The sequence below is a fragment of the Coregonus lavaretus genome (assembly GCF_964263955.1).
Source record: "Coregonus lavaretus genome assembly, chromosome: 16".
Lineage (NCBI taxonomy): Eukaryota > Metazoa > Chordata > Actinopteri > Salmoniformes > Salmonidae > Coregonus > Coregonus lavaretus.
This window is the reverse complement of record NC_140003.1, coordinates 43,112,510-43,120,595: the sequence shown is the minus strand read 5'-3', so window position 1 is coordinate 43,120,595 and position 8,086 is coordinate 43,112,510. Positions and strand designations below refer to the sequence as shown.

Genomic DNA, 8,086 nt, shown 5'->3' with positions numbered 1-8,086 from the left:
GAGAGATATACCTGCTGGAGCGCAGACTACGGGTGGGTGCTGCTATGGTGACCAATGAGCTAAGATAAGGCGGGGATTTGCCTAGCAGTGATTTATAGATGGCCTGGAGCCAGTGGGTTTGACGACGAACATGTAGTGAGGACCAGCCAACAAGAGCGTACAGGTCACAGTGGTGGGTAGTGTATGGGGCTTTGGAGACAAAACGGATGGCACTGTGATAGACTACATCCAATTTGCTGAGTAGAGTGTTGGAGGCTATTTTGTAAATGACATCGCCGAAGTCAAGGATCGGTAGGATAGTCAGTTTTACGAGGGCATGTTTGGCAGCATGAGTGAAGGAGGCTTTGTTGCGAAATAGGAAGCCGATTCTAGATTTAACTTTGGATTGGAGATTCTTTATGTGAGTCTGGAAGTTGAGTTTACAGTCTAACCAGACACCTAGATATTTGTAGTTGTCCACATACTCTAGGTCAGACCCGTCGAGAGTGGTGATTCTAGTCGGGTGGGCGGGTGCTAGCAGCGTTCGATTGAAAAGCATGCATTTAGTTTTACTAGTGTTTAAGAGCAGTTGAAGGCTACTGAAGGATTGTTGTATGGCATTGAAGCTCGTTTGGAGGTTTGTTAACACAGTGTCCAATGAAGGGCCAGATGTATACAAAATGGTGTCGTCTGCGTAGAGGTGGATCTGAGAGTCACCAGCAGCAAGAGCGACATCATTGATATAGCAAATGCACTCTAGCAAACTTTAGACGGGCCTGGACATGTACTGGCTTAAGCAGGGGGACACGTCTCGCACTGCAGGATTTGAGTCCCTGGCGGCGTAGTGTGTTACTGATGGTAGGCTTTGTTACTTTGGTCCCAGCTCTCTGCAGGTCATTCACTGAAATGGACTTCAATGATTACCTCTACTCCGACATCTTCAACTTCACCTATCCTACCATAGACGAGCTCAAGGCGGCCCCCTGTAGTGTGTCTATCTTGGGCTTGAGCAGTGTTGGTCTGATGGTGACCTACATCACTGTGTTTTTCCTCAGTGTGCTGGGCAACAGTGTGGTCATCTACGTGGTGTGCTGCATTGCCAGGGGCCGGACCACCACAGACATCTACCTGATGCACCTAGCCATGGCCGACCTCCTCTTCTCCCTGACCCTCCCCTTCTGGGCCGTCTACGTCTACTCCCACTGGATCTTTGGTACCTTCCTCTACCTGGCTATTGTGAAGGCCATGCAGGCACTGGCTCACTGGCGCCACCTGGCGGGGATGGTTTGCGGAGCCGTGTGGCTGGTGGCGGGGCTTCTTTCATTGCCCGTGGTGCTCCAGCGGGAGGCTTTCCAACCGAAGGATCTCAGCGGACAGACCATCTGCTACGAGAACCTGACGGCAGCGACCGGTGGCGGGGGGTTGTGCGGGTGCTTCGCAAACACGCCGGGGGCTTCTTCCTGCCGCTTGTGGTCATGGTCGTCTGTTACAGCCGCACGGCGGCAACGCTGTTCCGTGCGCGTCATCCTGGCCGTGGCGCCTGGCGTTCGTAGTGTGTTGGCTGCAGCACAATGTCAGCGTGCTGGTTGATACATTGATGCGGGGGGCGGCTCGACTGGGCGAGGAGACGTGTGAGGTCCAGAACAGTGTGAGTGTGGCGCTGTGCGTGACCAAGATGATAGCGTTCGTGCACTGCGCCGTCAACCCCCTGCAGTACGCCTTCATCGGGCAGAAGTTCCGGAACCAGCTCCTGGTGACACTCCACAGCCATAGGCTGATCAGCACGAGGGTGCTGGCCGCTTACCGCAGGGGCTCGACCCACAGCACGGTCAGTCAAAGGTCTAGGAACACCTCTGTTACCCTGTAAGGATTAAGTAGTCAGGAGGTGGAAGGTGGGGGGATGGATAATTCTATTGTAAAGGTTCAATCCAATATTTTGTCACATAGCTAACTTTCCTATTTGTGTTTTGTTTTTTATGTGCATTCTCTTTTAACGCATTGTAACATGTTTGACACTATCCCATTTGTTTTTTTTCCATCATATCTATCGAAATATATTTTTTCATGTGATACTTTAATTATTGCTAAGTATAAACAACATGGCTGAAGGATTGCAATATTTACCTGGAGCTAACCCTGCAGATAGCACTACTGGGTGATCTGAAAAATCATAGTCAATCGATCAATATTATAACAATACTTTTAGCAAAACTGTTTATTTTCCATTTACAATCTGTAGAAACAATGAGAATAGAAGGGTTCAGAACTTTTGTGAAACATCACAGTACAGTTGAAAAAAATTTTGAAAATAGAAATCCAATATGGATGGTGTTAAGAGATAGATGGGAGGTGGTGAATGGAGCTGAAGGATGGGACTAATTACAACTAACAACAACTAATAACAACAAGATAACTAAAGTAAAGCATACTGTGTCCATAATAAGTATATAGGTTATAGGTTGAGAGCTTTTGTGAAAGAGCACAATTAGAAAGATATGGCATATACAGTGGGGAGAACAAGTATTTGATACACTGCCGATTTTGCAGGTTTTTTAACCTACAAAGCATGTAGAGGTCTGTAATTTTTATCATAGGTACACTTCAACTGTGAGAGACTGAATCTAAAACAAAAAATCCAGAAAATCACATTGTATGATTTTTAAGTAATGCATTTGCATTTTATTGCATGACATAAGTAGTTGATAAATCAGAAAAGCAGAACTTAATATTTGGTACAGAAACCTTTGTTTGCAATTACAGAGATCATACGTTTACATTACATTTATGTCATTTAGCAGACGCTCTTATCCAGAGCGACTTACAAATTGGTGCATTCACCTTATAGCCAGTGGGATAACCTCTTTACAATATGTTTTTTTTTTGGGGGGTGGGTGGGGTGGTGGGGTAAGGGGGGGGGTAGAAGGATTACTTTATCCTATCCCAGGTATTCCTTAAAGAGGTGGGGTTTCAAGTGTCTCCGGAAGGTGGTGAGTGACTCCGCTGTCCTGGCGTCGTGAGGGAGCTTGTTCCACCATTGGGGTGCCAGAGCAGCGAACAGTTTTGACTGGGCTGAGCGGGAACTGTGCTTCCGCAGAGGTAGGGGGGTCAGCAGGCCAGAGGTGGATGAACGCAATGTCCTCGTTTCGGTGTAGGGACTGATCAGAGCCTGAAGGTACGGAGGTGCCGTTCCCCTCACATTTTTAGGACCTGTGCCGCTTCCTGTATAAGGCAGGGTCGTATTCTCCGAATGTTGTAGAGCATGAACCTACAGGATCGGGTCACCGCCTTGATGTTAGCGGAGAACGACAGGGTGTTGTCCAGGGTCACGCCAAGGCTCTTTGCACTCTGGGAGGAGGACACAATGGAGTTGTCAACCGTGATGGCGAGATCATGGAACGGGCAGTCCTTCCCCGGGAGGAAGAGCAGCTCCGTCTTGCCGAGGTTCAGCTTGAGGTGGTGATCCGTCATCCACACTGATATGTCTGCCAGACATGCAGAGATGCGATTCGCCACCTTGTTTTCAGAAGGGGGAAAGGAGAAGATTAGTTGTGTGTCGTCTGCGTAGCAATGATAGGAGAGGCCATGTGAGGATATGACAGAGCCAAGTGACTTGGTGTATAGCGAGAATAGTTGAGGGCCTAGAACTGAGCCCTGGGGGACACCAGTGGTGAGAGCACGTGGTGCGGAGACAGATTCTCGCCACGCCACTTGGTAGGAGCGACCTGTCAGGTAGGACGCAATCCAGGAGTGAGCCGCGCCGGAGATGCCCAACTCGGAGAGGGTGGAGAGGAGGATCTGATGGTTCACAGTATCAAAGGCAGCAGACAGGTCTAGAAGGACAAGAGCAGAGGAGAGACAGTTAGCTTTAGCAGTGCGGAGAGCCTCCGTGACACAGAGTATATGAATAACCAGTCTTGAAACCTGACTGGTTTGGATGAAGAAGGTCATTCTGAGAGAGATAGCAAGAGAGTTGGCTAAAGACGGCACGCTCAAGAGTTTTGGAGAGAAAAGAAAGAAGGGATACTGGACTGTAGTTGTTGACATCGGAGGGATCGAGTGTAGGTTTTTTGAGAAGGGGTGCAACTCTCGCTCTCTTGAAGACGGAAGGGACTTGAAGCCAGCAGTCAAGGATGAGTTGATGAGCGAGGTGAGGTAAGGGAGAAGGTCTCCGGAAATGGTCATACGTTTCCTGTAGGCCTTGACTAGGTTTGCACACACTGCTGCAGGGATTTTGGCCCACTCCTCCATACAGACCTTCTCCAGATCCTTCAGGTTTCGGGGCTGTCGCTGGGCAATACGGACTTTCAGCTCCCTCCAAAGATTTTCTATTGGGTTCAGGTCTGGAGACTGGCTAGGCCACTCCAGGACCTTGAGATGCTTCTTACGGAGCCACTCCTTAGTTGCCCTGGCTGTGTGTTTCGGGTCGTTGTCATGCTGGAAGACCCAGCCACGACCCATCTTCAATGCTCTTACTGAGGGAAGGAGGTTGTTGGCCAAGATCTCGCGATACATGGCCCCATCCATCCTCCCCTCAATACGTTGCAGTCGTCCTGTCCCCTTTGCAGAAAAGCATCCCCAAACAATGAAGTTTCCACCTCCATGCTTCACGGTTGGTATGGTGTTCTTGGGGTTGTACTCATCCTTCTTCTTCCTCCAAACACGGCGAGTGGAGTTTAGACCATAAAGCTCTATTTTTGTCTCATCAGACCACATGACCTTCTCCCATTCCTCCTCTGGATCATCCAGATGGTCATTGGCAAACTTCAGATGGGCCTGGACATGCGCTGGCTTGAGCAGGGGGACCTTGTGTGCACTGCAGGATTTTAATCCATGACGGCGTAGTGTGTTACTAATGGTTTTCTTTGAGACTGTGGCCCCAGCTCTCTTCAGGCCATTGACCAGGTCCTGCCGTGTAGTTCTGGGCTGATCCCTCACCTTCCTCATGATCATTGATGCCCCACGAGGTCAGATCTTGCATGGAGCCCCAGACCGAGGGTGATTGACCGTTTCTAATAATTGCGCCAACAGTTGTTGCCTTCTCACCAAGCTGCTTGCCTATTGTCCTGTAGCCCATCCCAGCCTTGTGCAGGTCTACAATTGTATCCCTGATGTCCTTACACAGCTCTCTGGTCTTGGCCATTGTGGAGAGGTTGGAGTCTGTTTGATTGAGTGTGTGGACAGGTGTCTTTTATACAGGTAACGGGTTTAAACAGGTGCAGTTTATACAGGTAATGAGTGGAGAACAGGAGGGCTTCTTAAAGAAAAACTAACAGGTCTGTGAGAGCCGGAATTCTTACTGGTTGGTAGGTGATCAAATACTTATGTCACGCAATAAAATGCAAATTAATTACTTAAAAATCATACAATGTGATTTTCTGGATTTTTGTTTTAGATTCCGTCTCTCACAGTTGAAGTGTACATATGATAAAAATTACAGACCTCTACATGCTTTGTAAGTAGGAAAACCTGCAAAATCGGCAGTGTATCAAATACTTGTTCTCCCCACTGTACCTCAGTTTAATACACTGAAAACAAACTTAAAGATACCAAAAACAATTTAGTCCAATCAATGTTGCTAAATATCTTGTGACTGTCCATGGAACTGATTTCTGTGTGTGTGTGTGTGTGTGTGTGTGTGTGCAGTGGTGGACAAAGTACCCAACTGTCATACTTGAGTAAAAGTATAGATATCTTAATAGAGAATGCAAAATCGGCAGTGTATCAAATACTTGTTCTCCCCACTGTAGAAGCAAACCGGATGGACATTATGAAAATGATCGGAGAGGTTGAGGGTAGAGGAAGTTCAGGAGTAAAAACAAACAAAATATAATTATTGTAAAATTGACTGTGTCCATAAAATATACATAGGCTTGCGAAAGTATTCACCCTCCGTGGCATTTTTCCAATTTTGTTGCCTTACAGCCACCTTTTGCAGCTACAAGTCTATAAGCTGGGCACATCTAGCCATTGGGATTTTTGCCCATTTGTCAAGGCAAAACTGCTCCAGCTCCTTCAAGTTACATTTTATTCAATTAGCAGACGCTCCTATTCAGAGCGACTTACAGGAGCAATTACGGTTAAGTGCCTTGCTCAAGGGCACAGACAGATTTTTCACCTAGTAGGCTCAAGGATTAGAACCTGCAACCTTTCGGATACTGGCACAATGCGCTTAACCACTAAGCTACCTGGGTTCCACTGGTGTACAGCAATCTTTAAGTCATACCACAGATTCTCAATTGGATTGAGGACTGGGCTTTGACTAGGCCATTCCAAGACATTTAAATGTTTCCCCTTAAACCACTCAAGTGTTGCTCTAGCAGTATGCTTAGGGTCATTGTCCTGCTGGAAGGTGAACCTCCTTCCAAGTCTCAAATCTCTGGAAGACTGAAACAGGTTTCCCTCAAGAATTTCCCTGTATTTAGCGCCATCCATCATTCCTTCAATTCTGGCCAGTTTCCCAGTCCCTGCTGATGAAAAACATCCCCACAGCATGATGCTGCCAACACCATGCTTCACTGTGGGGATGGTGTTCTCGGGGTGATGAGAGGTGTTGGGTTTGTCCACACATAGCATTTTCCTTGATGGCCAAAAAGCTCAATTTTAGTCTCATCTGACCAGTGTACCTTCTTCCATATGTTTGGGGAGTCTCCCACATGCCTTTTGGCAAACACCAAACGTGTTTGCTTATTTTTTTTCTTTAAGCAATGACTTTTTCTGGCCACTCTTCCGTAAAGCCCAGCTCTGTGGAGTGTACGGCTTGAAGTGGTCCTATGGACAGATACTCCAATCTCTGCTGTGGAGCTTTGCAGCTCCTTCAGGGTTATATTTGGTCTCTTTGTTGCCTCTCTGATTAATGCCCTCCTTGCCTGGTCCGTGAGTTTTGGGGGGCGGCCCTCTCTTGGCAGGTTTGTTGGTGCTCCGTGGGATGTTCAAAGTTCAGGATATTTTTTTATAACCCAACCCTGAACTTTACTTCTCCACAACTTTGTCCCTGACCTGTTTGGAGAGCTCCTTGGTCTTCATGGAGCCGCTTGCTTTGTGGTACCCCTTTCTTAGTGGTGTTGCAGACTCTGGGGCCTTTCAGAACAGGTGTGTATATATACTGAGATCATGTGACAGATCATGTGACACTTAGATTGCACACAGGTGGACTTTATTTAACCAATTATGTGACTTCTGAAGGTATAATTGGTTGCACCAGATCTTATTTAGGGGCATCATAGCAAAGGGGGTGAAGACATATGCACGCACCACTTTTCCGTTATTAATTTTTTTGAAACAAGTTATTTTTTTCATTCCACTTCACAAATTTGGACTATTTTGTGTATGTCCATTACATGAAATCCAAATAAAATTCAATTTAAATTACAGGTTGTAATGCAACAAAAAAACGCCAAGGGTGATGAATACTTTTGCAAGGCACTGTATATCATATGTATAAGCTGGAAGTAGAGGCCTATGCGTTGTTGTTCACTAGTTTACTCCAATTAGGGGAGGGGTGGAAAGTAATAAAGGGAAATATATATGTTTTTTAAAGGATATGTATATGTATGTATATGTATTTATATGTATGTGTATATGTATGTGTTATGATGTCAGGGCATAGAATCGTGAGGACCGAGGTAGAGTTACGAGATAATTGGTTTGGGGCTACATTCCTTATGTCAAAGGAGATTAGTGATGTTTAGGGTAGTATGATTGATGGACAGGATATAATGACTTGGGGCAAAGGGTAATAACAACATAGAAAGGGAGTGCCTATGATGGTTGCCAGATGTATATGTAAGGAAGGATAACCAAGAGTATACAAGCTGTGAGATTTGTGTGTGTGGGCAGTTCAACTGACAAAGGGCAGAGCTATGTCCATTTGTTAGATGAACCCACGAGCTCGTGATCCAATAAATACTTGGTATAAAATCTCCACAGAATGTCTAAGTAAATTCTTGCATCTTGAACTTCTCAATACCAGAAACTCATCATAACAGATTGGCGTCTTCACGAACTGGATACAGTCTACAGCTCAACTAACAGGTAAGCAGACTTTCATTCTATTATTATGTTAAAATCTGCTTATCTGTGGTAAAGCTGAACTGTAACAGACCTTTAA

General features: G+C 46.2%; 1 pseudogene across 1 annotated transcript; it reads left to right on the top strand.

Annotated features, from left to right (window-relative positions):
• Window positions 1-885: 885 nt before the first annotated feature.
• On the top strand, window positions 886-1,846 carry LOC311143852 (C-X-C chemokine receptor type 1-like; annotated as a pseudogene). The gene has a single exon. The product of its transcript is annotated as a C-X-C chemokine receptor type 1-like (transcript).
• Window positions 1,847-8,086: the final 6,240 nt, after the last annotated feature.